General features: G+C 39.7%; 1 protein-coding gene across 13 annotated transcripts in view; it reads right to left on the bottom strand.

Annotated features, from left to right (window-relative positions):
* Positions 1-27,158, bottom strand: part of LOC137249839 (protein unc-93 homolog A) — a 114,317-nt gene that overhangs the window by 81,562 nt on the left and 5,597 nt on the right. For 5 of the 13 annotated variants that reach the window (XR_010952567.1, XM_067781809.1, XM_067781804.1 and 2 more), the window contains exon 1: positions 16,879-17,056. The exons of 3 other annotated variants lie outside the window; for them this stretch is intronic. The gene's annotated coding sequence lies outside the window, so the exon portion shown is untranslated. Of the gene's footprint in view, positions 1-16,878; positions 17,057-26,818; positions 26,874-27,158 lie in introns of those variants that run through there. 5 more of the 13 variants (XM_067781816.1, XM_067781814.1, XM_067781815.1 and 2 more) reach the window with 4 other exon arrangements.

The raw sequence follows: 27,158 nt of genomic DNA on the forward strand, positions 1-27,158 counted from the left end.
GACCAGGTGATCCAGAAAATCATCTGTCGGGTACTGCTAATTTATTTATATATGCAATACCACTAACAGTATTCCTGCCAAGATTCCAAGGGCTGTTGATTTCGCCTTGTAGAACTTTTTCATTTTCTTCTACTTAATATGGTAGGTGTTACACCCATTTTACAAAGTTTTTTCCAAAGTTATGTTTTGCGTCAATAAACCAATCCAGTTACCATGTTTCATCCCTTTTTTCGTATTTGGTATAGAATTATGGCATTTTTTTCATTTTTCGTAATTTTCGATATCGATAAAGTGGGCGTGGTTATGGTCGGATTTCGGTCATTTTTTATACCAAGATAAAGTGAGTTCAGAGTTTTTGCTCAAGTTATTGTGTTAACGGCCGAGCGGAAGGACAGACGGTGGACTGTGTATAAAAACTGGGCGTGGCTTCCACCGATTTCGCCCATTTTCACAGAGAACAGTTACCGTCATAGAATCTATGCCCCTACCAAATTTGAGAAGGATTGGTAAATTTTTGTTCGACTTATGGCATTAAAAGTATTCTGGGCGGAGCCACGCCCATTTTGAAATTTTCTTTTATTTTTGTATTTTGTTGCATCATATCATTACTGGAGTTGAATTTTGACTTAATTTTTTGTTAAAATTTGAATTAAAAAATTTTTTTTTTAAAAAGTGGGCGTGTTCTTCATCCAATTTTGCTAATTTTTATTTAGCACATATATAGTAATAGTAGTAACGTTCCTGCCAAATTTCATCATGATATCTTCAACGACTGCCAAATTACAGCTTGCAAAACTTTTAAATTACCTTCTTGTGAAAGTGGGCGGTGCCACGCCCATTGTCCAAAATCTTACTAATTTTCTATTCTGCGTCATAACGTCAACCCATCTACCAAGTTTCATCGCTTTAACCGCCTTTGGCAATGAATTATCGCATTTTTTCGGTTTTTCGAAATTTTCGATATCGAAAAAGTGGGCGTGGTTATAGTCCGATATCGTTCATTTTCAATAGCGATCTGAGATGAGTGCCCAGGAATCTACATACCAAATTTCATCAAGATACCTCAAAATTTACTCAAGTTATCGTGTTAACGGACAGACGGACGGACGGACGGACGGACGGACGGACATGGCTCAATCAAATTTTTTTCGATACTGATGATTTTGATATATGGAAGTCTATATCTATCTCGATTCCTTTATACCTGTACAACCAACCGTTATCCAATCAAAGTTAATATACTCTGTGAGCTCTGCTCAACTGAGTATAATGAAAGTAAATGAAGAGGGGCAATACAACTTTTATATTTTATACTACGAATATTCTTATGTTATTTAGCATCAGGCATGCTTAACGAACGAAACGATATCATTTCGTTACGATAATCAACGTTAATAAACGAAACGAAGTCACTTCGTTTCGTTTGTTAACGTTAAGATCGTCAAATTAACGTTAATTTGACGTTCTTAACGTTAATAAACGAAACGAAATGACTTCGTTTCGTTTATTATGCCGTGGTTACTCACGAACGTACGTAAAAAAACGTGTCAGCTGACACGACCTATCTTATGAGTGTGCAATGTAAACGAAAACTCACCGACGTGCAACACCCGTGCGCACGTAGCCCGGAACGTAGAAATCAAAACAATTTAGATTTTTTCCGTAAGAACGTGTCAGCTGATCGCTCTCTCACTAGACAGAGTTGCCTAGTAAACTTTTGTGCGCTAATTTTTGACCGTTTGCAATTTTATGCAAAAACGCCTAATTAAAGTTTGAAAAATTGTGAAAATAATTCGAAATAATTATATAAAAGTGCTGATTATAAATATTTAATCTATTTATACTTATTTAATAGTATTCCGGCCTTTTACAATATCAAAAATTAAATTGGAAAAAGTTGATGTTTCCATAAGCATACATGCAAAATGGTCAATGGCAACAGTGCTTATCTGTAAACAATACACACACATATCTTATGTACATGTACACAGACGCACACATTGATTCCTACGGGCTTGAGAGTTCGGTCAAACGTGCTTCGTACGACAAACGGCCGTACGTACGGCACACGTCGGTGGGTAATTGCCGCATTAGCGTTGATTATCGTAACGAAATGATATCGTTTCGTTCGTTAAGCATGCCTGTTTAGCATTTGCGTGAATAAAGAAACTAATATAATATGTATATGTACATAAAACCAGTGCGCTGTTGCATTTTATCAGAGTTGCCAAAGTAAAATTTTATTATTAGTTATTTATATGCAATATTTTACTTTTGGTAACTCTGTTCGATCGTCATCGTGTCGTGATCACTGTCGTTAAAAAACGAGCAATGATCGGCTGATGGTGGTCCGCAAACGCATTGCAAAGGAGTATTGTGAAAGAAAATGAAGAAAATGGAACACGTAATCCAACAATTTTTGCAGGGCAATAACTGATGCCAATTGATATGGATAAGTAAAAATATGGTTATGACTATATCAACTTTGCCAGACCCTTAAAGCACAACCAGAAAGATGTCTGTGCAAAGAATTGCATGGAGGCACATGTGAATGAAACGAACTTATTGGGATTAAATTGGTTTGAGGAAAAATACGCACTCCATTTGTCTGGCTCCGAAACGTGTTTTACGATCACGTATCGAAAAACAATTTTACTGAAACGATGAATATTAAATCTTCAAAGTTTTCTTAAAAGCCTAGTGTTAGTAAACGGTATGCTATTTGGGGGATACATGTATCGTTGGTCCCATGGAAGACTAGAAAAATACGTTGTTCGCGTGGAAAAATAACACGTTTCGGCTTTTACAATTGACAAACTATTATTCAATTTGGAATTAAAGATAGAAATTTACAGACACCTGCCATAGCTGCGCAGATAGATTCTTTTCGAAGGTTCCTAAGCCTTCATCACAGTACTCTTTAGGCCAGCTACAAAGTGGTGGTTTGTTTGACTAATAAATTTGCTACTTCTATTGCTCTTTAGCAACCTTATTTTAACAACTGATGCAAATCACTGATAAGACCAGTTTACAAATAACGAGATTATCTTCATTTTCGTACTTAACTTCTAATCCTCAATTATATAATTAGATTTTCCATATGAATTTGTCTTTTCGATAATCGGTAATTATGATCAAATTTTAGAGATGGGATTTCAAAGAAATGTGATCTCTAATTGCAAGCACAAAGAAAAGAGAAAGGTGAAAATTTGACAGAAAGTAATCTAGTTCACAGGAATGAACAGATGTAACACGTATATTATTTATTGGCGATTAATTGTAGATTAAGGCAAGTGTAAACGTGGTCTAATGTTGGATTTTTGTTTACTGTCAATTCCTTTTTGACATTTCCATTTGCTCTTAGTTTATTATCCCTGTGGGCTAGGGGAAAGAATATGCCCACGGTAGGTATACCGCTCGTAAGAGGCGACCATAATACCATGGGTACCCAATCCATGAGTAAGGTGTTTTACTCGAAAGGTAGCAGGTTGGACGCGGGTATCACCCTGTGGGACCCTAGGCAAGGTCTTTATAAATACTGCTACCGCGGGAGCAGGAGAAGCCAGTGTGATCTGATGCACTGCATCGAACGATGCTTTGTACTCAGGTCTCACCTCCTGTCCTGGGATGGCCGCCTTGTGGGAGCATCGCGGTGGGTGTGGTTTCAAATAAGAGTTCACTTTATGACACGCCTGAGTAGACTTGCTTTCCCTTCGGGACGCAAGACCCAAGGGAATTCGGTCTCTTGCTTGTCACAGATACCTAAATTTCATTGAGAAACTGACCCTGAGGGGCAGATGAAAGGTTGGTCACATCCCATAATTGTGGCAACCGGAGATGCCGGTAATATATGATGAAACACGGTTGAAAGATGGTGAAAGAAGAAACGTATGTCTATCGTCAGCCGAAAAACAATCGATAATTGTACGAGTGGGCCGGTGCTCATCTCGTATTTTGAGATGTTTGAGGCTGCTTTAGACTGCGTAGCGAATAGGAGGCGTTCGCAGAATGGATGGCCACATCCAAAAATGTGGCAGATTTAACGTTGTTAGAACACTGCAGTGTGGCGAGCTGCTGATGCAAAGATATTGCTGGGGCGGGAAAGCCCCCCAACACAGGTCTATGGTTGGAAAGGTTGCCACAGCCCTAAATTGTGGAATAAAACGGAGCGTAATTGAAGAATAATGAGGAAGATTATACAACGAAGCGAGTTATTAGAAGTTGTATACCACAGTAGCAAATAACGATGAATATGTGGGCATATATAAAGTAGCAAATAATGCAGAACAAAGTTGCATAAAACTGAATAGAACGTTTAGCTGGGTTCAGTTGCAACATGACCTTAAACGCACAAACACCTGTGACTAGCGAGATGTGTCTTGTTGCGCAAGTGGTTTAGTACCATGATTAGTGAAGATGTACCTTGTGAGTGTTTGTGTCGTAAGTACTTGTGAGCATCACTATCTGTTATTTGGCGACAGATAGTTTTATTCACAAGGAATTATATGACACTCTCACTCTATGGAACACTTAAGTAGCTATTCATTAAGGAAAGACACTTGCGCTGATATATTACGTCGGTAGTTGGTTCACGGCGAACATGCGTTTTTGATCATAACATGTGGTGCATAGCGTTGGAGGGAGGTGCCGCCTTCAAGCAATGTCTGAGCAAAATCAGCTCAATCGTTAACAATGTATTATTCATTGTTATAACACTGCAGGACAGAAAAGGTTGGTCACATTCCTAAATTGCGACAAAACACAATATCTCAATCTGATTAATTTGTTAATCAGATATCGAGATATCAAAATCAATGAAAGAGGGACACTGAGACAAGCATGGAACCGGGTGCCATTACCCGAAAATGGAATGGGAGGATGGATAGTCCTCCTCGGCCAAACCAAGGCTGGTGGACTTGAACACCCCAGCTCACCGATTGGTACCAACTTGTTGGGCCGAAGATCAACGGACATTGATCTGTGTTTAACACCGTGGGGTGGGGCCTTCGTAGACAGGTACCCACGTTAAGCACTTATCGACTGCTCTTAGTTTATTACAATTCTGCCTGAAGGCCGATATCTAAAAGTTTCCTCCTTTTCAAATTAAATAATAATTTTACAATTATAGAAAAATTGAAAAAAAAAACAAATAATTATCATACAAGTTATTGTTATATGTTAAGATAAAATGAAACTAAATTAAACCGATTTCAATCGTTAAAAGTTTTGAAATTATCATCGAAAAATTATGGATATGTTATCAATATATTATCGATTTGTTATCAGATCTTTACCAATTTCTTATTTCAGTGTTGTCAAAAAGTTATCGATTTGCTTTAAAAAAATTACCGATTAACTTATAGATTTGTTATCGAAGTTACCAATTTTTTTATGGAAAAGTTATCAATTTCGAATGTATCGATTTGCTACCGAAAAGTTATTGATTTCTTTTCGAAATTATTGGCATGATATCGATTTGTTAAGGGTGACTCATCGGCTTGTTATGATACAGATGCCTATAAAACTTAAATATAGAATCGACGACAAATGTGTAACCCTTCCATGACAAGCCGACAAGAAACCGATAAGAAGCCGCTGAGTCGGCAATAACAAGCCGATTACAAATCAATATATCGACGACAATTATTCGTCATCGATGATAAGCCGATTAAAAAATAGTATGGGTTGCTACCAATAAAAAACCGATGAAGCTCTTCTAAAAAAAGCCGGGAACTGTTTGTTTCTGGTAAAGTTACCTCTGTTGTGGGTTAACTTCATTCAACCCGCGAGCCAGCTCTAGTTGACTTAAAAAATTTAGATTTTAGACTTACACCTTATGTTTACACATCGAAATTCACGAGTACTTGGGACTTTGATAAATGGTGGATAAGCATTTCTGATAGGGACATTTTCTTTTGATTTCTCCTTTTTGTACGCCAATAATTACTCATACGCCCCGACACACAATGATGAAGTGGCGCATAATTTTTTTGGCAGTGTCTATTCGTCCGGAAAATACAGTACAAAAGTTTCAAAAAATTGTATTGGGGTTTCTTTTTATAACATTTTCTATGCTGTTTTTCTTCAATTTATATTATTCGGTGAACAGGGGACCACCGCAGGGCCGGAAACTATCATAACTGCTGTGAGCGCTGGTCATTAACGAACTGGAGAGGTAATTTTTTGGAAGAACCAGGAATAGGTGACCGCAGGAAATCAGCTGATTTGTACCTTTTTAATATGATTTGACACTTCAAGTTCCGGCGCAGTACGATTTTGACATTAGCAAATTGGAAGAGAAGCCCACACGGAGGTTATCGCGCCCTGCATTTATTTATGCTAATCATATAGTGTCGGAATGTGGATTGTAAATTATAGGTATAACGGCGGCCTTGAAAATTAGGATCGCATGCAGCAGACATCGTGGACAAGAATATAGCGTTAACAACTGAAACAAGGCTTCAGGTCTCGGGGCAGCTTGACAGCAGGCGGCATGGCCATACCAGTATTGCGTCGTTTAACATTGAGCGAATATACAGAAGTTTCCTGGAGTTCAAAAAAGCATTAGAGAGAATTCGGTCGAGAAGCAGCGTGCACCTAAATGGGCATAAAGGCAAAGATGGTTGTGATAGGCTGATAAGACCATGGAGGGTGCAGCACTCGGTGCATGTACGGTAGACGTCCAAACCGTTAAGGAGAAACAAAAAGGAGTTATAGCGAGATTGCAACCGCTGAAGCATTTTCGGCTGATCTTGCGATCAGATTGAGTGAAAACGAGGCACGATTTGCATATGATCACCGAAACAGAAAATATAACAAACGCAGGACTACAAAGACTCAAAAATCCTGTGCTAGTCTTATGACATTAGACTAAAAAGTTAGTGTTATTACTAGAAACGGGGTACTGTAGGCTCATGATGGGTGTTCTCAGAGGGCACTTCCATTTTAAATTACACGCAGATAAATTAGGTATAGTCAGTTGCTGTTGTGTTAGCAGTGCTTCGTCCCACTCAATAGTAGCAACCACTCACAATTTTTTATCAAAATCTTCTAACGGGAGTCCGAGGAAACTTGTAGTTTCAACAGGGGTGGGCCAAAGAAAAACTGCTGTTTGAGGTGTTGATTTCGCATTACAATTTAAGACATGTCTGGTATAATTTTGGGATATATTACAAGCCGTACATATGTTACTTTCGGCGGGGTTGATTCTGGACGAGTAAGATTTTAAATATTTAACCTGATACAGTATCTAGACCGAACTTGGGCCAAAGTCACTCTTGTCTTCGTGGGTAGAAAGCTTTCCTATTCTGCAGAAGTCATCGTAGTGCTTTCGGTAATGTCTCCTTATCCCCTGCGAAGCGATGCTAGATCGAGCAGCTGTTTGCTGGGATGTCCCGGTTTGTGACAATTCAACAAAAACTGTTTCGTCATTTCATAAAGCTTCTTTATATTATGCTTTTATGTCTCAATATGTAGGTGATTCAGGGGTCATAATAACATTTACAGTTTATGTTTTCTAGGTCAAGTGACTAAACCGACAACGCGTAGCACATGGATGCCCGGCCAGTTTGCTTTGTGAGGTGATAGCAACGTTTATTAATTTCTTCAGGTTCTACCAGTACACGCACCCAGCGGGTTGGATGCCTAGAATATAGGCGCGACAGGTATGCCTGTCGTAAGAGGTGACTAAATTACCCATATGAATCAAGGGGCTGTGTAGCGCAAACTTTTCAAGGGATTGCTGGTGTAATTATAGCTTCTTCAACCCAATTGTCAACCACACCTACCATTGACGAATCCTGTTTTTTAGCAACCATGGCTCTGTCTACTCCAATTTCCTCATAGAAGTAGCGGGTGGCGGGCGGGATGGCCTTGAAGGTTCAATATGGTCATATTAATTCGTTCCCAAGATGGTGGAGCTAGTTACTGGAACGTACCCGATCTAAATCATGCAAAGGACCATCATCGATAACACTCCCCAAAACCTTCAGCGAGTGTCTTTATTAACAACAACAACAGGATTTTCTCGGCTTTAAATACAATTTGAGAGGCAACTGCCTTGAAGGTAAAACTACGGTCGAAACGTTACTTACAATTAAGGTCTTTGGGTTACTGACTGTCGGTAACATAACGCCATCGATGCATACGTCCAATATTTGCGTAATTTGTTCCTTCCACGTTATAAACAGTGGACAGTTTCCCTGCTAGAATATCATTTCTTTACTTTCGAACTAGTTCTTATTTGGTACTTTAGGTATACTCCTGAACCAGAAAATTGTATCCTACCCCGTAGCGAATAGGGAGACAGTCACGCCAAACGACAGTTCTGAACCCCTGGTTCGATGACTACCTCTGACCTGGCGCCAATCGGATGCAGATTGGGACAGTTATTAACCATACTAATACAAACAGAGTTGAGATATGTGCTATTTAAATTTATTAATCAGTGTCTGCGACTATTTCACAACAACTGAACAAGTTAAGAATGTGTTGAAACCGACTGCAAAAGGAAGGAGGGGGGGGGGGCGGATCGCTTATTAGGACATCACAATGTTAAAAGTGTCAATTGAAAGTGCGAGGGGACAGAGTTAGAACTAGTTCCGTCTCTTACTGTGATAGTTCTGCGCCAGTTTGGAACTAGTGCGAATCGCTGCTGGGTAACACTAAAACTATATATTTCACAAAAAATGCTATTTATTTGTCAAACTATTTCTAACGGTGCTGATCTGGACTCTTATGCCGGATGATGCGCAGACAATAATTTATTTTTAAATTCAAACAAATTTTGTGTCTTATTCCAAGAAACAACTGCCACATACTTTATCTACAAACTAAATTCTAAATCTATTAATCGTTGTCAAGAGAGTAAAAACTTGGGTGTAATTTTTGATTCCAAACTCTCGCTTTCAAGTGACATTGACTTCGTTGTTTCAAAATTTGTTGCAATGATTGGGTCCAGTAGACGTAACACCAGTGACTTTAAGGACCCTATGACGGTGAAGGCACTTTATATATCTTTGGACAGAAGTCGTCTTGAATATTGCTCAATAATATGGAATCCTTTCCTACAAAATTGAGAGAGTTCAAAAAATGTTTACAAAAATGGCTTTATGTATGCTTCACTGGACGGACGGCGTTCCATCATATACCAGCAGGCATAAATTTCTTAGTTTTCAGGCTTTGCATGACAGAAGAACTTTTATATCACTCCTGCTTGCCTATAATGTAATAAGCTCTAGCACGAATTGCTCTGATTCGTCTAATTTGTTCATTCCATATATTCCGCTGCGTGATTATTTATCGAAACGAATTATGCCATGAATGAACCTATAAATAGGACTATACATCTAGCAAATCGATTCGTAGTATTCTTAATTTTAATAACAGCTTATATAAGTTTAAGCTTGAATTGTTTCCTATTTTTAACTAGTCCGTAAGAAAGCATGTAGTTATCGACATGTAAGAATTGAAGTAGATTATGGTCAGCGCAAAGCATTTATCTAACACCAAAGGCATGTCTCAATTGGGTGAATCCAATTTCAAGGGGTTGTGTAGCGCAACCCTCTCAAGGGGTTGCCAGCACAATATATGACAGCCGAGGCTCTGGCGACCCCAAGTTCCTCATGGAACTAGAGGGTGGGGAGGGCGGTATAGCCTGGGTTTAGTGTGGTCATATAAATCGTTAATAGCGCTTTGTTACCGGAACGTACCGGATCTATATCCGGCAAAGGACCATCAACATCGGTAACACTCCCCAAAGCATGTACTTTTAGACTGCTTGAATTAAATAAATAAATAAATGCGCCCACAAAGAAATGACTTGTAATTCAGATTGATATTATCGACAGGCTGACTTAGCACATTCTTTTTAACAGCTGACGACTTAGCACATTTCCTCATCATTGCCCACAGCACGTAAAAATGAAAAACAAAATTTTTTTTTTTGTGATCGATGTGTTTTGAATTCAGTTTTAAAACTGCATTAAAATACAATTTAAAAAAAAAATGATTTAGCATATTTTCACATTAAGCTAACGATATACTCTATGAGCTCTGCTCCTCTGAGTATAAAAACAAGTAAGGAAGGCTTAGTTCGGGTGTGATCCAACATTACATACTCAGCTGCCAAATTACAGCTTGCAAAACTTTTAAATTACCTTCTTTTAAAAGTGGGCGGTGCCACGACCATTGTCCAAAAATTTGCTAATTTTCTATTCTGCATCATAAGGGCAACCCAACTATCAAGTTTCATCGTTTTATCCGTCTTTGGTAATGAATTATCGCACATTTTCGGTTTTTCGATTTCGGGGGTGGTTATAGTCCGATTTCGTTCATTTGAAATAGCGATCTGAGATGAGTGCCCAGGAATTTACATACCAAATTTCATTAAGATACCTCAAAATTTACTGAAGTTATCGTGTTTACGGACAGACGGACCAAATAATTTTGATATATAGAAGTCTATATCTATCTCGATTAATTTATGCCGTTACGGGGTACCGTTATGCAAACAAAATTAATATATTCTGTGAGCTCTGCTCAGCTGAGTATAATAAACAGACTGGATAACAGAACAATGCTTAACACCTATAGGAGCGAAAATACGAGATCTTGCCATACATAAAACAGTCTATCGTTCCGATGGTGCACCGAAAGGCCACAAAGGGCATTAAAAAGGCGTCGGCCATTGCCATTGTAGAGTGATGTAACAAGGAGATTCGTGTTACCTTGACGCATCTTCGATCGAGCACAGGCATAGCCAATATACATATTGTTCGTATGTGGAGTTTTTTCCGCATGGTGCAGTCCAGGTCTTCGACCACCAAACTAAGCACTATTGGCTTCACAACAGTATTAAAAGTTTATACCATTTTGGGAGACAACTTTCATGTTTGCCATAGAGTTGAGTGCAGGCGAAGAAATCTCTTGTTGCTTTGTTTAAGGTGGCATCTAGATGAGCTTTCCACGTAAGAGCTCTGCCGCTTGCAACCCCTAGGTATTTTGGTTTCATTGAAAATCGGATTTTGGTGCCACCTGGAGATAGCTCTGGCATGTATAGTTTTCTTCTACGTGTAAAAGACACTAGGACAGTTTTGTTAGGATTGGTAGACAATTCTTTGATATCACACCACTATTCTAAGATGCGCAGGGCTTGGTGCGATTGGATATTGTTTCCCCGTGCATCCCTGGCATACAGATTACTAAGTCATCTATATACCCTTGTGTATCAAATCCATTTCCTTTCAGGATCTGAAGGAGGTCATCTTTGCCTAGGGTCCACAAGAGGGGAGAAATTACACCCCTTCTCTGTCTAGTGGCCACAATTGACTCAGTTTTCGCCCAGAAAAAACTCCGACGGGATCCCGGACGAATCCAGAAAACAATTCAGAAATGATGCCGAAAAATATCCCAAAAGATCCCGAAAAAGCCCCGAAATTACCCCTACGGGATCCCGGACAGATCCCGAAAATCATCCTGAAATTATCCCGGAGGAGTCCCAAAATGATCCCGAAATATTCCCGAAAAGTCGCGAAATGACCCTGATGGGTTTCCGTACAGATCCCGAAATCTATCCAGAAATGATGCCGGAAGGGTCGCTATACGATCCCGTATTAGTCCCGAAAAAGTTTCGAAATGACCCCGACGGCTTCCCAAACGGATCCCGAGAACCATCCAGAAATGATACCGAAAGGCTCCCCAAATGATCCCTAAAACGTCCAGGAATGGCCCCGACGGGATTCCTGACGGATCCCGAAAACCATCCAGAAATTATGCCGGAAGGGACACCAAATGATCCCGAAAAAGTCACGAAATGACCCCGACGGGATCCCGGATGGATCCCGAAAACCACACAGAAATGATGTCGGAAAATACCCCAAATGATCCCGAAATAGTCCCGAAATGATCCCGACGACATCCCGGACGGATTCCGAAAACTATCCAGAAATGATGCCCGAAAGGTCCTCAAATGATCTCTTAATAGTCTCGAAATTACCCTGTTGGGATCCCGGACGGATCCCGAAAACTATCCAGAAATGATGCCGAAAGGGTCCCCAAATGAGCCCGTATCAGTCGAGAAAAAGTCCCGAAATGACCCGACGGGATCCCGAAAACTGTCTGGAGATGATGCCGAAAGGTACCGCAAATGATCCCGAAATGACCACGACGGGATACCGAACGGATCGCGAAAACTATCCAGAAATGATGCCGGAAAGGTCCCCAAATGATCCCATAATAGTCCCGAAATTACCCTGCAGGGATTCCGAACGGATCCCGAAAACCATACAGAAATGATGCCGAAAGGGTCTCCAAATGATCACGAATTAGTCGAGAAAAAGTCCCGAAATCACCCCGACGGGATCCCGGACGCATCCCGAAAACCATCCAGAAATGATGCCGGAAGGGACCCCAAGTGATCTCGAAAAAGTACCAAAATGACCCCGACGGGATCCCGGACGGATCCCAAAAACCATCCAGAAATGATGCCGGAAGGGACCCCAAATGATCCTGACGGAATCCCGGACTGGTACCAAAAACCATCCAGATGTGATCCCGGTAGGTACCCCAAATGATCTCGGAGGAGTCCCAAAATGATCCCGAAATATTCCCGGAAAGTCGCGAATTGGCCTGATGAGATCCCGGACGGATCCCGAACCCCATCCGGAAATGATGCCGAGAGGGTCCCCAAATGATCCCGTATTAGTCGAGAAAAAGTCCCGAAATGACCCCAACGGGATCCCAGACGCATCCCGAAATCCATCCAGAAATGATACCGAAAGGGTCCCCTAATGATCCCGTATTAGTCGAGAAAAAGTCCCGAAATGACACCGACGGGATCCCGGACAGATACCGAAAATCATCCAGAAATTATCCCGGAGGAGTCCCAAAATGATCCCGAAATATTCCGGAAAATTCGCGAATTGGCCCTGATGAGATCCCGGACGGATCCCGAACCCCATCCAGAAATGATGCCGAGAGGGTCCCCATATGATCCCGTAATAATACAGAAAAAGTCACGAAATGACCCCTAAAGAGTCCCCAAATGATCCCGAAATTACCCTGATGGGTTCCCGTACAGATGCCGAAATCCATCCAGAAATGGTGCCGGAAGGGTCGCGAAACGATCCCGTATTAGTTCCGAAAAAGTCTTGAAATGACCCCGACGGGTTCCCAAACGGTTCCCGAAAACCATCCAGAAATGATACCGAAATGCTCCCCAAATGATCCCGAAAACGTCCAGGAATGGCCCTGACGGGATTCCTGACGGATCCCGAAAACCATCCAGAAATTATGCCGGAAGGGACACCAAATGATCCCGAAAAAGTCACGAAATAACCCCGACGGGATCCCGGATGTATCCCGAAAACCACACAGAAATGATGTCGGAAAATACCCCAAATGATCCCGAGAAATGATGCCGAAAGGGTCTCCAAATGATTACGAATTAGTCGAGAAAAAGTCCCGAAATCACCCCGACGGGATCCCGGACGCATCCCGAAAACCATCCAGAAATGATGCCGGAAGGGACCCCAAGTGATCTCGAAAAAGTACCAAAATGACCCCGACGGGATCCCGGACGGATCCCGAAAACTATCCGGAAATGATGCCGAAAGGGTCCCCAAATGAGCCCGTATCAGGCGAGAAAAAGTCCCGAAATGACCCCGACGGGATCCCGAAAACTATCTGGAGATGATGCCGGAAGGTACCGCAAGTGATCTCGAAAAAGTACCAAAATGACCCCGACGGGATCCCAGACGGATCCCGAAAACCATCATCCAGAAATGATGCCGGAAGGGACCCCAAATGATCCCGAAAAAGTCCCGAAATGATCCTGATGGAATCCCGGACTGATACCAAAAACCATCCAGATGTGATCCCAGTAGGTACCCCAAATGATCCCGAAATAGTCCCGAAATGACCCCGTCGATATGCCCGACGGATCCAGGAAAATATGCAGAAATGATGCCCGAAAGGTCTTCAAATGGTCCCCTAATAGTCCCGAAATGATCCTGAACGGATCCCGAAAACCATCTAGAAATGATGCCGGAAGGTACACCAAATAATCCCCTAATAGTCCCGAAATGACCCTGACGGGATCCCGGACCATCCCGGAAACCATCCAGAAATGATGCCGGAAGGGACCCCAAATTATGCCGAAAAAGTCCCGAAATGACCATTAAATGATGCCGGAAAGGTCCTTAAATGATCCCCTAATAGTCCCGAAATTACCCTGACGGGATCCCGGACGGATCCCGAAAACCATCCAGAAATGATGCCGAAAGGGTCCCCAAATAATCCCGTATTAGTCGAGAAAAAGTCCCGAAATGACCCCAACGGGATCCCGGACGGATCCCGAAAACCATCCAGAAATGATTACGGATGAGACCCAAAATGACCCCGAAAAAGTCCCATAGTGATCCCGGAAACCATAAAGATTTTATCTCTCAAAGGTTGTTTAGATCTCGATCTGTATGTGCCAGATACCAAAAATTATACATTTAGGAGAACATTTATATTGAGTTATAACAATTTATAGATTTTACACCAGAGTTGGAGAGAAGGAGGGAGGGGGGGGGCGGAGGGTGTCACTGCTCATTTTGTAAGCCCTCGACTTATTTGACCTATTGAGTTGTGTATTAGTGAAGGTCAGTAAAGGTAAAGTTATAATGTGTAATTTTTCGAAGGGTTATGGGACCCCCACCCCCCTTTCCATGCTCGAAAAAAATTTCGCTAGTAGACTATTGTCTGTGTCCCAAATTTCATCAAAATCCGTGCAGCCGTTTTGGCGTGATTCAGTCACAAATACGAAAAAATACAATAATTAAATTATAACTGTTCCTAGGGGGCGGTGACCTCCCCCCTTTTCAAAGAAATATAGCTAGTAGATCCTTCTACGCTTTGTTCGCATGATCTGGAAGTCTCCCATCCATAGTACTCCAAGGTAGGACATAGATGTAACTATTCTAGATTGCATAGTCCAGAAGACAATTATAAACATGTAAAATAGATTTAAGTTAGGCTTAGGAAAGCCGTAATAAATAAATACATTTATACATTTATACTATTGGCTATATGTGTGCAAAATTTCATCCAAATCGGTCCAGTCGTTCTTGCGTGATTGAGTCACAAAGACAAACGTCTGGACAAACATCCAAACATCTTAACATCCAAATATCCAAACTTTCCCATTTATAATATAAATATTAGATTAGATTAGATATTAGATATTAACAACGAATTAACAGTTACGTTTTATTATGTAGTGTGAAAATGTTTGAGCGTAACCGATTTGTCAATTTAAGAATATGGAATAACAAGAACTCGAGTACATAAATGGGTTCCGTACACCCCCAATCTGGTGAAACCACCTGTTACAGTACCCAGATCGAAGTTGAGCTAGAGTGACGCGCTTTTCCCTAGGGAGAGTGCGTTTCACTTCTGTGAGTTGTGGTTATTTTTCATTAAGAACTGGATTCGCCGGGCAACTCCGCGCATAGAAGTCCGACGCTTGTTTCTGAATATCACTGAGGGCCTGTTTGTACTTTTTGCTTCATACGGCTGTGTTCTGAGATGGCCTTTTAAGCTCCTGGAGGGTGTGGCCTCTTCAATCAGATGTCCGTTGGGATGCCCAAGCTTCCGGGTATTCGACAGAAACTGTTTGTTCAGCATTTCATTTCTCTCCCTAATGGGGAGTACTCTCGTCTCATTGTGTAGATGGTGTTCTAATAAATAAAAAAAAAAAAAGATGGTGTTCTGGGGACATAATAAGACAACCCGTAGCGGTTCTAAGGGCAGAGTTTTGGCAGGCCTGTGTTTCCTTCCAGTTAATAACCTTTAGGCTTGGCGACCATATCGGGGACGCTTTGTAAGTGTTAAAGACCCAAGTTCTGCCGGCAAGAGATTTGAGGATTTTATTACGGCTCTAGATTTTAGGTACAATTACGGTTGCGTCTCACCCAAATGTAGATCCTGTTCGAACTTACACCCAAAATTGTTGGGTGTAAGGCAGTCGGTAGCGTAATGACATCGACGTGGATATCCAATATGTTCGACATTTGCCGTGCCCATGTTGTAAATAGGGTCGATGATTTGGTCGGTGACTATGTCAGGTTTCGCGAGGAGAAAGAACTAGATAGATCAGGGAGATAGCTGTTTATTTTATTACAAAGCTAATCAATCTGTGGGCCTGGGCCTGTGGATACAATAGCGACTACTTCTGGTGGTGAAGGTAGCTTTGATATGTAGAAATTAAACAAAAGCGGGGATAGGACACCACCCTGTGGCACCCCTTGGTTAATTCTTCTTGGTTTTGGTGTTTCGTTTCTAAATTGCACTGATGCTTGCCGACCACCCAGATAATTTGCGGTCCACCGTTTAAGACATGGGGGAAGGGTAGACCCTTCCAAATCTTGCAGTAACGTGGCGTGGTAGACCGTATCAAACTCTTTTTGTACAAAAATAATTTGTTGCACACAAAACCAAATCGTTTATATTTCGTAGATGATATCTATGCACGAGTATAAGTTTGTATGTTTGTTAAGTAAGCTTTTATTATATGGCCTTTGCAGTGGACACAAATTGACACACTTGAAAACACCCGTCATTATCGATATTTGTTGCAGTGGCGGTCATTGGCGACCGTCTGCACACGCGTTCATGTTGTGCGGGTTCCATTCGACTTGATGCGAGTACAAAGCAAATATGAATGAACGCAAAGTTTATCACGTTTTCATAAATGCCAATTTAATATCACTTTTCTGATTCTATCTCACTGCAAGTATTCTATTTTTTAGCAATACAAGGGCTACATATTTTGGAAGACTAAACTTTAATAGTTGAATACGATTAAACTACACTTTTATATTGTTCTGGTTTTACTTTTTTATGTACATTGTCTGCTCAATGCCAGCATCCTTTGAAAAAATTAATCACACATACACACATGTGTATGTACATACATATAATGCAAGGAACTCTGCATAATTGAAATAGTTGTGGAGTTTTTAATGCATTAATAAATTTAACTTTTCTGGTCTTTCCTTTTAATCGTTGTAAATCCGACACGTAGCAAATACGAACTGAAACAATTCCAGTAACAGTGCTTTAACAAAGGACACATGTTATCCATACAGCTGAAATACATTACTCGCTCTCTGATTGATGGAATAGTACGCGCAGGCGTATGAGTAACGTCGTTGCCAGAAGAAATAATTCTTTTGTACAACAAAAATAGGGACTAGTAATTAACACGTTCGCTGCCGCCATACAAAATAAAAACCATCACCCAGGTGCCAATATAGTTTTTATACATTTCATGAACATTAAATGGTATATTAACTTTGGTCCAATGTTTGTAACGTTGAGAAATATAGAAGATAGACTCACCCTTAAGTATACCGAATTGACCAGGGCGACGAACTGAGTTGATATAGCCATGTCCGTCTGTCCGTCTGTCCGTCCGTCTGTCTGTTTGAACGCAAACTAGTCCCTCAAATTTTGAGATATCTCAATAAAATTTGGCACAAGAATGTATTTTTGTATTATATTAGACATTTGTCGGATCCGGTAGGATCGGACCACTATAACATATATCTCCCATATATATTCTAATATATCATGGGAGATATCCTGAAAAAATCACTTTGATCGGAGCTTTATATAGTTATATCCCATACAACCGATCATTCAGATAGAAAGATTTTTGGCCATTTCTCCCTTAATTTAGAAAGTATAAACGTGAAACTCGGTGATATATATTTTAATATATCATAGAAAATTTTCTGAAAAAATCACTTTGATCGGAGCTATATATAATATATATCCCATACAACCGATCGTTCAGATAGAAAGATTTTTGGCATTTTCCCCCTTAATTTCCAATATAAAAACTTTAAACTTGGTGATATTTATTCTAATATGTCACAGAAGATTTCATGAAAAAATCATTTCGATCGGAGCTATATATAATATATATCCCATGCAACCGATCGTTCAAACAGAAAGGATTTTAGCCATTTCTCCCTTAATTTCCAATATAAAAACGTTAAACTTTGTGATATTTATTCTAATATATCATGGAAGATTTCCTGAAAAAATCACTTTGATCGGAGCTATATGTATATAGTATATACTAGAGCTGCAAAAGTATCGATATAAATATCGATACATCGATACCAGGTTCGTGGTGCGATTATTGATGTTTTTTCTAAATATCGAGTACTTTATTTCCATTTCTTATTCCTTTTTATAGCGGCGAAATTACCAGCGTCTAAAACTTTGGTAAGACAAATAAAACATGAATAAATAAAATTACATACATTATGTCAGATTTGTGTTTATTTTAGATGAATACCTAACAAGTTGGTGGCTCTGAATATCGAAAAATTCTTACAAAAGTTCAATTTGAAAGTTACGTTATTTTTTTCATATTATATACACATATGTATATACATGTATTCGTATATGTAGATATACACCCAACAGAAGACATCAATTGACGAAAAGACGAAAATTGTGTTGCCAAAAAGCTACGAAGCACAAAGTCAAGTATTTGGACCCATTTTGACAAAATCAGTAATACTATTGCAAAAAATGTTATACAACTAGTGGTAATACGTCCAATTTGTTTCACCATCTAGAACGGTCGCATACAACTGAAAATTTAGATTCACACAGTTCGCCAAATAAGATTAATTTTTATATGAAAAAATATATGAAGATCCATCATCACGTAAAAGGCTTTTGCCAGCACCCTACTGGGGTTTAGCCACCGCAGGCGTTCGACCTTTTCCCATAGTGGATGACAAAGGGTGTCGTAACTTTGTATATACCCTCGCTTCGCTGTATGAGCTACCATCGCGGACAACTTTCCAGAATGTGTTTTATGATCGTTTGGAAGTTATGAAGACAATATTACATATATATATTATATTTACATAAATGTCTTATATATACCTGATATGCTTTCAAATTGAGTAAGCGCTTTTCACTATAACAAAAAATTCGATATATATCGCGATATATCGATACCCTCCCTCTTAAATATCGAAAATATCGAGTATGCCGAATATCGATACTTTTGCAGCTCTAGTATATACCTATCCCATACAACCGATCGTTCAGATAGAAAGATTTTTGGCCATTTCTCCCTTAGTTTCCAAAATATTCATTCTTTATATTCATTCTCTCTTTACTTTGTACTGAAATATTATTCCGAGCTTAAGTTATATCATTTTATGAAATGTAAATGAAGTCATTCGTTAAACTGAATTCAATAAAGTTGGTCATCCAAAACTGTTGTAGTGACAGGCAATCACAACGGCGAAATCGTCCACACCAATGAGACCAAGGATAGCGCGTTGGTTCTTGAGATGTGCCATGTCGATGCCATGAGTCGTTCGCCCGTTGATGGAGCTCAGCAAGTAGGAGATTTTGGTGCTAAGGTTTTAACATTAACCACCAGTGACTGAGTTTGTACGATGCAAAGGCAAGATGCCAAGTTAAGCGAAATTGTTAATAGTTTGCAGAATGATGTTGATGGCCGACGAGGTGACATGGCTACAAGTTTCTGTTTGAAAGAAAATCGACTGTATCGAAAGGGTGAACACGAGCGCTTATTGCTGGTCGTTCCAAAGGGGATGTGGTGGCGTATACTGAAGATGTGCCATGATGACGTTGGACATCCTGGTGTTGGCGGAACTATTAAGAGAATTGCTCAAAATTTTTGGCTTCCGAGAATGCGGAATTTTGTCAAGGGGTTTATAAAATCATGCATCGAATGTTGCTACTACCGTGAGCCACGGCGTAAGGAGTGTGAATTATATGCGATGGATATACCGCAATTGCCATTCCAGACACTCCATGTAGACCATTTAGGACCGTTCGTGAAAAGCCGACGTGGCTACGAGTATGTGCTTGTTGTTGACGATGCACTAACGAGGTATACTGCAGTTTGCCCAACACGTTCGACGAAGACGAAACCGGTAGTGGACGCATTAAATCAGCTGACTCTTTTTTTTGGTTTACCACAACGAATTGTGTCTGATCGAGGTACTGCGTTTACGTCAGCTACATACAGTACATTTTGTCAGGCAAACAATATTCAACACATTCAGGTGGCAGTGCGAACGCCACGGTCAAATGGCCTCGCAGAGCGTGTCAATCAAGTAGTCTTGGCGTATTTGAGAACATCGAGCAGTGATGCAAGGGACTGGGACACACACATCCGGATGCTTCAGTGGTTACTAAACACAAAGGTGAATGCAACAACGAAATTTGCACCCATTGACCTGGTTTACGATTTCCCTTTGCGTGACCTGAGCGGAAATAAGATATTGGCAGCATTACAAGCAGACGATCATGAACTACATATGCAAGGGCGACGTGATGAAGCAATTCGCAATATCGAAAAAGCAAGAGTTAAGTGGAAAGAGAAATTCGATGCAAAGCATAAAAAGCCTGTGCCCTATGAGGAGGGATCTTTAGTCCTCATTGAAGCACCGCCAGAGAGTACAGGCGAATCTCGAAAATTGCAACCTAAGTATAAGGGTCCGTATGTCGTAAAGAAAGTGTTGCGATTCGACCGATATGTTATCGAAGATTTCGAGGGCATGCAGCGTTCTCAACGAAAATACAGTACCATTGCCACATCAGATAAGATGAAGCCCTGGTGTGCCCTGTTTCCGGAAATTGATGAGGATGGTGATCCTGAAGGTGATTACGAACCAGGGCAACTCGGGACGAGTTAATGTCAGGAGAGGCCGAGCTGTCATCGTGCACTTTCATGTTCATTGGCAACCCTGTCCTCTCACTTCTATTATTATCTACTCATTCATTCTTTATATTCATTCTCTCTTTACTTTGTACTGAAATATTATTCCGAGCTTAAGTTATATCATTTTATGAAATGTAAATGAAGTCATTCGTTAAACTGAATTCAATAAAGTTGGTCATCCAAAACTGTTGTAGTGACAGTTAACACAACAAACGTTGCAATAACAAAATTATTGCATCAGAGCAATATCAAGTAACAATGCGAACATTTAACCTGATTGTCTCCCATGGGCAAACGACACCACACGCGCTACCAAAATATGATGACGCTGCTACAACAAACCCGGCAAATATTCCCAGCACATGCAGGTGCAACGTAGCCTGCTGACAAACATGCAAATGTAGAATTAGCCGTAAAGTAGAATTAAGAAATTGTAAAATCAGTTCTAATTTGAAAGTGACCGAATAAAGTCGGACTTCGTGTCCACAAAAAATATTTTTTTTAAGGATTTAATGTAGTAAAATCCTAACTGGCGCCCGAGCGGTAATAATCGGGTGAAAACGCGCAATAAAATCATTGTGGCAAAGACACCTCAAGCAGCTGCAAGCCACCGTGAGTTTAATCGGAAATCAGTTAAAGTGCTCAATCGACCGATAAAAAACAAGCGCCAACCCGGAACGAACGCGCCAACCCGATAAAGGACCAAGTGCAGGAAAAGAGGCACCCCCAGTAGCGAAAGCGAAAAGGAAATACACAGATATTAGCCGCCTGCCCAGGAGACGAGGATGTTCCTGATTATAGCGTAAGGAAATTAGAATTTTAAGGAAAACCTGTGAATCAAGTGAACATTTTTTAAAGAAAAGTGAAAATAAGAAAAGAAAATTTATTTAAAGAAAATTTCATAGTATAAAAATATTTAAAACAAGTAATTTTATAGGAAAATCCATGAATTAAGCGGACAATTTTTTAAAGAAAAGTGAAAATAAGAAAAGAAAATTTATTTAAAGATAATTTAATAGTATAAAAATATTTAAAACAAGTAATTTTATAGGAAAATCTATGAATTACGCGGAAAATTGTTTTAAAGGAAATAAACTAATAAACTACCATTCAAATCACCCATGGATGCAAAAAAAGAACACGGCCATAAGCTTTATAAAGAAAATCTACAATTTAAGTGAACAGGAGTTCATGACCACAAATTTTAAAAAAATTAAAAATATTTAATATAAGAATGGCTACCCTAACACATTAATAGATGCATGGATAGCAACAACAATTAGTCAAACCAACTGCGCGCGAAGCATCACTGAACAAAAGAATGCAAAAGAAAAGCAAATATATGCAGGCGTCAATTACATACCAGGATTAGCGGACAACAAAACATTGTATAGCATCACACGCAACAACAATATAAAATTTGTGCATAAACCAAATAGAACTGTGAACACAATCTTTACACAAACAAAAGACAAAATCGACAAAGAACAACAACATAATGTGGTATACGAAATAAAATGTAATGGGAGCGCAGGAGAAACTTGCAATCAAATATACATTGGAACGACGAAGCGATCGCTAAAGCGGCAATTACCCACCGACGTGTGCCGTAGGTACGGACGCTTGTCGTACGAAACACGTTTGACCGAACCCTCAAGCCCGTAGGAATCAATGGGAGCATCTATGTACATGTACATAACATATTTGTGTGTGTATTGTTTACAGATAAGCACTGTTGCCATTGACCATTTTGCATGCATGCTTATGGAAACATCAACTTTTTCCAATTTAATTTTTGATGTTGCAAAATGCTGGAATTAATATTAAATAAATATAAATAGATTACATATTTATAATCTGCACTTTTACGAAATTAAAAAAATAAAATTTACGAAATTATTTCGAATTATTTTCACAATTTTTCAAACTTTAATTAGGTGTTTTTGCATAAAACTGCAAACGGTCAAAAATTATCGCACATAAGTTTACTAGGCAACTCTGTCTAGTGAGAGAGCGATCAGCTGACACGTTCTTACGGAAAAAATCAAAATTGTTTTGATTTCTACGTTCCGGGCTACGTACGTACGGGCGTTGCACGTCGGTGAGTTTTCGTTTACATTGCACACTCATAAGATAGGTCGTGTCAGCTGACACGTTTTTGGTACGTACGTTCGTGAGTAACTGCCGCATAAGTGTACGAATAAACGAACATAGACTAGACGCCAAAAATAGAAAAACAACAACAGCACTATGCGAACATTTGACCAACAAAGGACACACAGCGGACTTCGAAAACGCGAAAATAGTAGACGTTGAGGGGAAAGAACGAACACGAATGACGCTGGAAGCTCTACGAATACTACAACAAATATCAATACTGCAATGAATTTCAAAGAAGACGTCAACAATATAAACTACGCTTATATGACGGCATTGTCAGCCAATGTATGAAGCAGGAAACATGAATGGAGGCAGTAAATTAAATGTAAAGTTTTGTTTATTTATGTGTTATGCGGCAGTTACCCACCGACGTGTGCCGTACGTAAGGACGGTTGTCGGACGAAGCACGTTTGACCGAACTCTCAAGCCCGTAGGAATGAATGTGTGCGTCTGTGTACATGTACATAACATATTTGTGTGTGTATTGTTTACAGATAAGCACTGTTGCCATTGACCATTTTGTATGTATGCTTATGGAAACATCAACTTTTTCCAATTTAATTTTTGATATTGTTAAAGGCCGGAATACATATTAAATAAGTATAAATAGATTAAATATTTATAATCAGCACTTTTACATAATTATTTCGAATTATTTTCACAATTTTTCAAACTTTAATTAGGTGTTTTTGCATAAAACTGCAAACGGTCAAAAATTAGCGCACAAAAGTTTACTAGGCAACTCTGTCTAGTGAGAGAGCGATCAGCTGACACGTTCTTACGGAAAAACTCCAAATTTTTTTTGATTTCTACGTTCCGGGCTACGTACGTACGGGCGTTGCACGTCGGTGAGTATTCGTTTACATTGCACACTCATAAGATAGGTCGTGTCAGCTGACACGTTTTTTCTACGTACGTTCGTGGGTAACTGCCGCATTAGATGTTGAAAGTTTCAATGTTATGTTTTGAATGTAAGTATTATGTTAACAACAGAGTGATGTAAACTGTGTAATACTAAGTAATGTGTTAATGTTTGTTTTGTTTTATATCATAAAAATAAAATAAATGTAAGGCGCGATAACCTCCGAAGAGATCTAAGGCCGAGCTTCTCTTCCAATTTGCGTCGTGCTCCTCTTGATTTTTCCCTACAAATTGGCCGGACGGGACCTACATGTTTTATGCCGACTCCGAACGGCATCTGCAAGGCAGATGAGTTTTCACTGAGAGCTTTTCATGGCAGAAATACAATCGGAGCGCTTGCCAGACACTGCCGAGGGGCGACCCCGCTTAGAAAAATTTTCTTCTAATTGAAAAATCTTATTTCTAAAATTTTGATGTTGCTTTGCCCGGGAGTTGAACCCAGGGCATACGGTGTGATAGGCGGAGCACGCTACCATCACACCACGGTGGCCGCCTGTTTTATATCATATTTTATATAAATATACAGTCTCCCTGATTATGACGAAAAAATTTCATCGAAACGCGTAGGAGGAAAAGAGAAACCTTGTGTTTTGTCTTTATTTTATCGGCCGAAAAGCTCCAAATAATTACAAAAGAAAATTAATTTAAGGGGAATTTAATAGAAAAATAATTTTAAGTGAGATAATATTTAAAGAAAAGTGAATTTAGAAAAGAAACTAATTTGGAGAAAATTTAATAGTATAAGAACATCCAAATAGGAAAACAAAACTAACAGTAGGACATAGGATAGGATTTAACAATAAAATTCTAAACTACAATACTAGGTTGTGCGAAAAAAAAAGAAAAAAATCTGCGATTCGCCACCCATAATATAAAAATTTAGTAAAAGCTAAGAAATAAACGATATCAACAAATAGCCATTAACAAAAATACAAACGCTCATAAAATGATCCGACCAAGTGTGATGAACCCCCAAGCAAATCAAGCTCCCCAACCCGCCCAACCCTTACTTCAAACATCAAGTAGCCAAAGCAACTCCACTACCGAATTAGAAGCCCTAGTTACTTCAGTTGACACTAGAATACTTAGGAACGAAGGACGACATTTCCAAGCCCTACTCAACCCCAACGCCGACTTAACCAACGCTACTGACGAAACTATTAGACCAGAGCTCCAAGGACAACTCTCAGATCTTGACAAATTCCCGGACATAGTACGCAGTATCCGAGATTTCAACGGAAACCCAGGCGAATACAGCTCCTAGAAGAAAAGCGTCGATAGGGTCTTAAAAATTTACGATTCATTAAGAGGAACCCCTAAATATTTTGGCATTCTATCCGTTATTAGAAATAAAATTGTCGGCAGTGCAGACGTTGCCTTAGAATCATACAGTACGCCCCTTAACTGGAAAGCAATTTCCAGATGTTTATCACTACACTATGCGGATAAGAGAGATATTACCACTCTCGAATGCCAACTCACATCCTTGGTGCAAGGAAATTGTACGATCCAAGAATTCTATCAAAACGTTTACACTCACCTGTCCTTAATACTAAACAAATTAACAAGTCTGGAAACGAGCCAGGAGTCACTCTCGCTCATTACACAGACTTATAAGCACAAAGCCTTTAACACATTTATTAGAGGCTTAAAAGGCGATCTTCCCCGACTCATAGGGATGAAAGAGACCGAAGATCTCCCTCAAGCCCTACACTTATGCCTCAAACTCGAAAACCAAGTTGCCCGTATCAGCTATTCCTTTACACAACCAAGCACGACTTGAAAAGCCAATCCCATTATCACACCTCCACTGCCACCAAGGAACCCGCAGTACAAACCTCAACCATTCTATCTGCAACCCACGTATATCCCAGGACCGCACATGCAACCTCGACACCAAGAGTTGCCCCAATATTACCAACAAGTCACCCAACCAAACCATCAACTTCAACAACCTTAGCAAAACTATCGCCAAACCAAACCACCTATACCAACGGCTCCGAAGCCGCAACCTCATCCAGAGCCTATGGAAATCGATCGCTCCACCCAGTCGAGAGCACTAAACTACATGAATAGGCCAAACTTCAATAAACCAGCCGAAAAAAGTACGTCAAACCTTTCGCAACAAATTCCATTTAAACAGCAACGGAATTTTCACATAGACACATCCGCACAAGACGAACAATATTACCAGGAAGACCAGCACCATCACCAAAACTGGACACCAACTGAGAAGGAATGCGAGAGATACGTGACCAATGCAGAGCACGAAGATCTACTGCAGGAACACCCTGACGATAATCAAGCAGATTATATTGACGTTAATTTTTTAGGTTGAAGAGTTCCTCGTTACCCTACGTTGAGTTTAGAACGAGGAACGGGAAAATCCTTAAAATATTAATTGACACCGGTTCAAGTAAAAACTATATACAACCTCAATTTGTCTCGAAACCCATCCCGAAAACCCTTTTTCGCAAATTCAATAGCGGGTCAAATTAAGATCACCCACCACACAATAATAAATCTTTTTGGAAAAGATAATGCAAATTTAAAATTTTTTATTTTGCCAGGATTAAAATCCTTTGATGGGATCATCGGCAACGATAGTCTCAAAGATCTCCATGCAACCATTAACGTTCGTGATGATATAATCAAGTCCGGTAATGGTAAGGAATTTAAAATTAAACAAATGCCTTCCCCTGCCGTAAACAAAATCGAAGGTAGGACCGAACATATGACACCCTCTCAAAAATTTTATATGCAACAACTTGTAAAAAAATATGATCAATTATTTACTGAGCCAAACGAAAAGCTAACCTACACCACTACCGTAGTAGGCGAAATAAGGACGTCTTCCGATACGCCCGTATACACTAGATATATTGAGAGAATTTGTCACGAACGAAATTCAAAGCTTACTTAATGATGGCATAATAAGACCATCGCGTTCCCCATACAACTCACCTGTATGGGTAGTCCCAAAAAAACTAGATGCCTCTGGAAAAAAAGTATAGACTCGTAATCGACTACAGGAAATTGAACAACGTAACTGTAGCCGATAGGTATCCAATACCCGAGATTAACGAAATAAGTGCGCAACTAGGAAATAATAAATACTTTTCATAATTAATTTGTTTATTGGCCGTTAATGAATAAATATATATATTATTCTGTTTTATGAGCTCTAGGCCTGTTTTAAATAAAACAACTCCGTTTGTTGCTTATATGTATTTAATTTCGATATTTCGATCTCAATCTGAGATCATCATCAGGACTGTAATAAAAAACAATAAAAACACACATT

The sequence above is a fragment of the Eurosta solidaginis genome, chromosome 4 (assembly GCF_040869045.1).
Source record: "Eurosta solidaginis isolate ZX-2024a chromosome 4, ASM4086904v1, whole genome shotgun sequence".
In the NCBI taxonomy this organism is placed as follows: domain Eukaryota; kingdom Metazoa; phylum Arthropoda; class Insecta; order Diptera; family Tephritidae; genus Eurosta; species Eurosta solidaginis.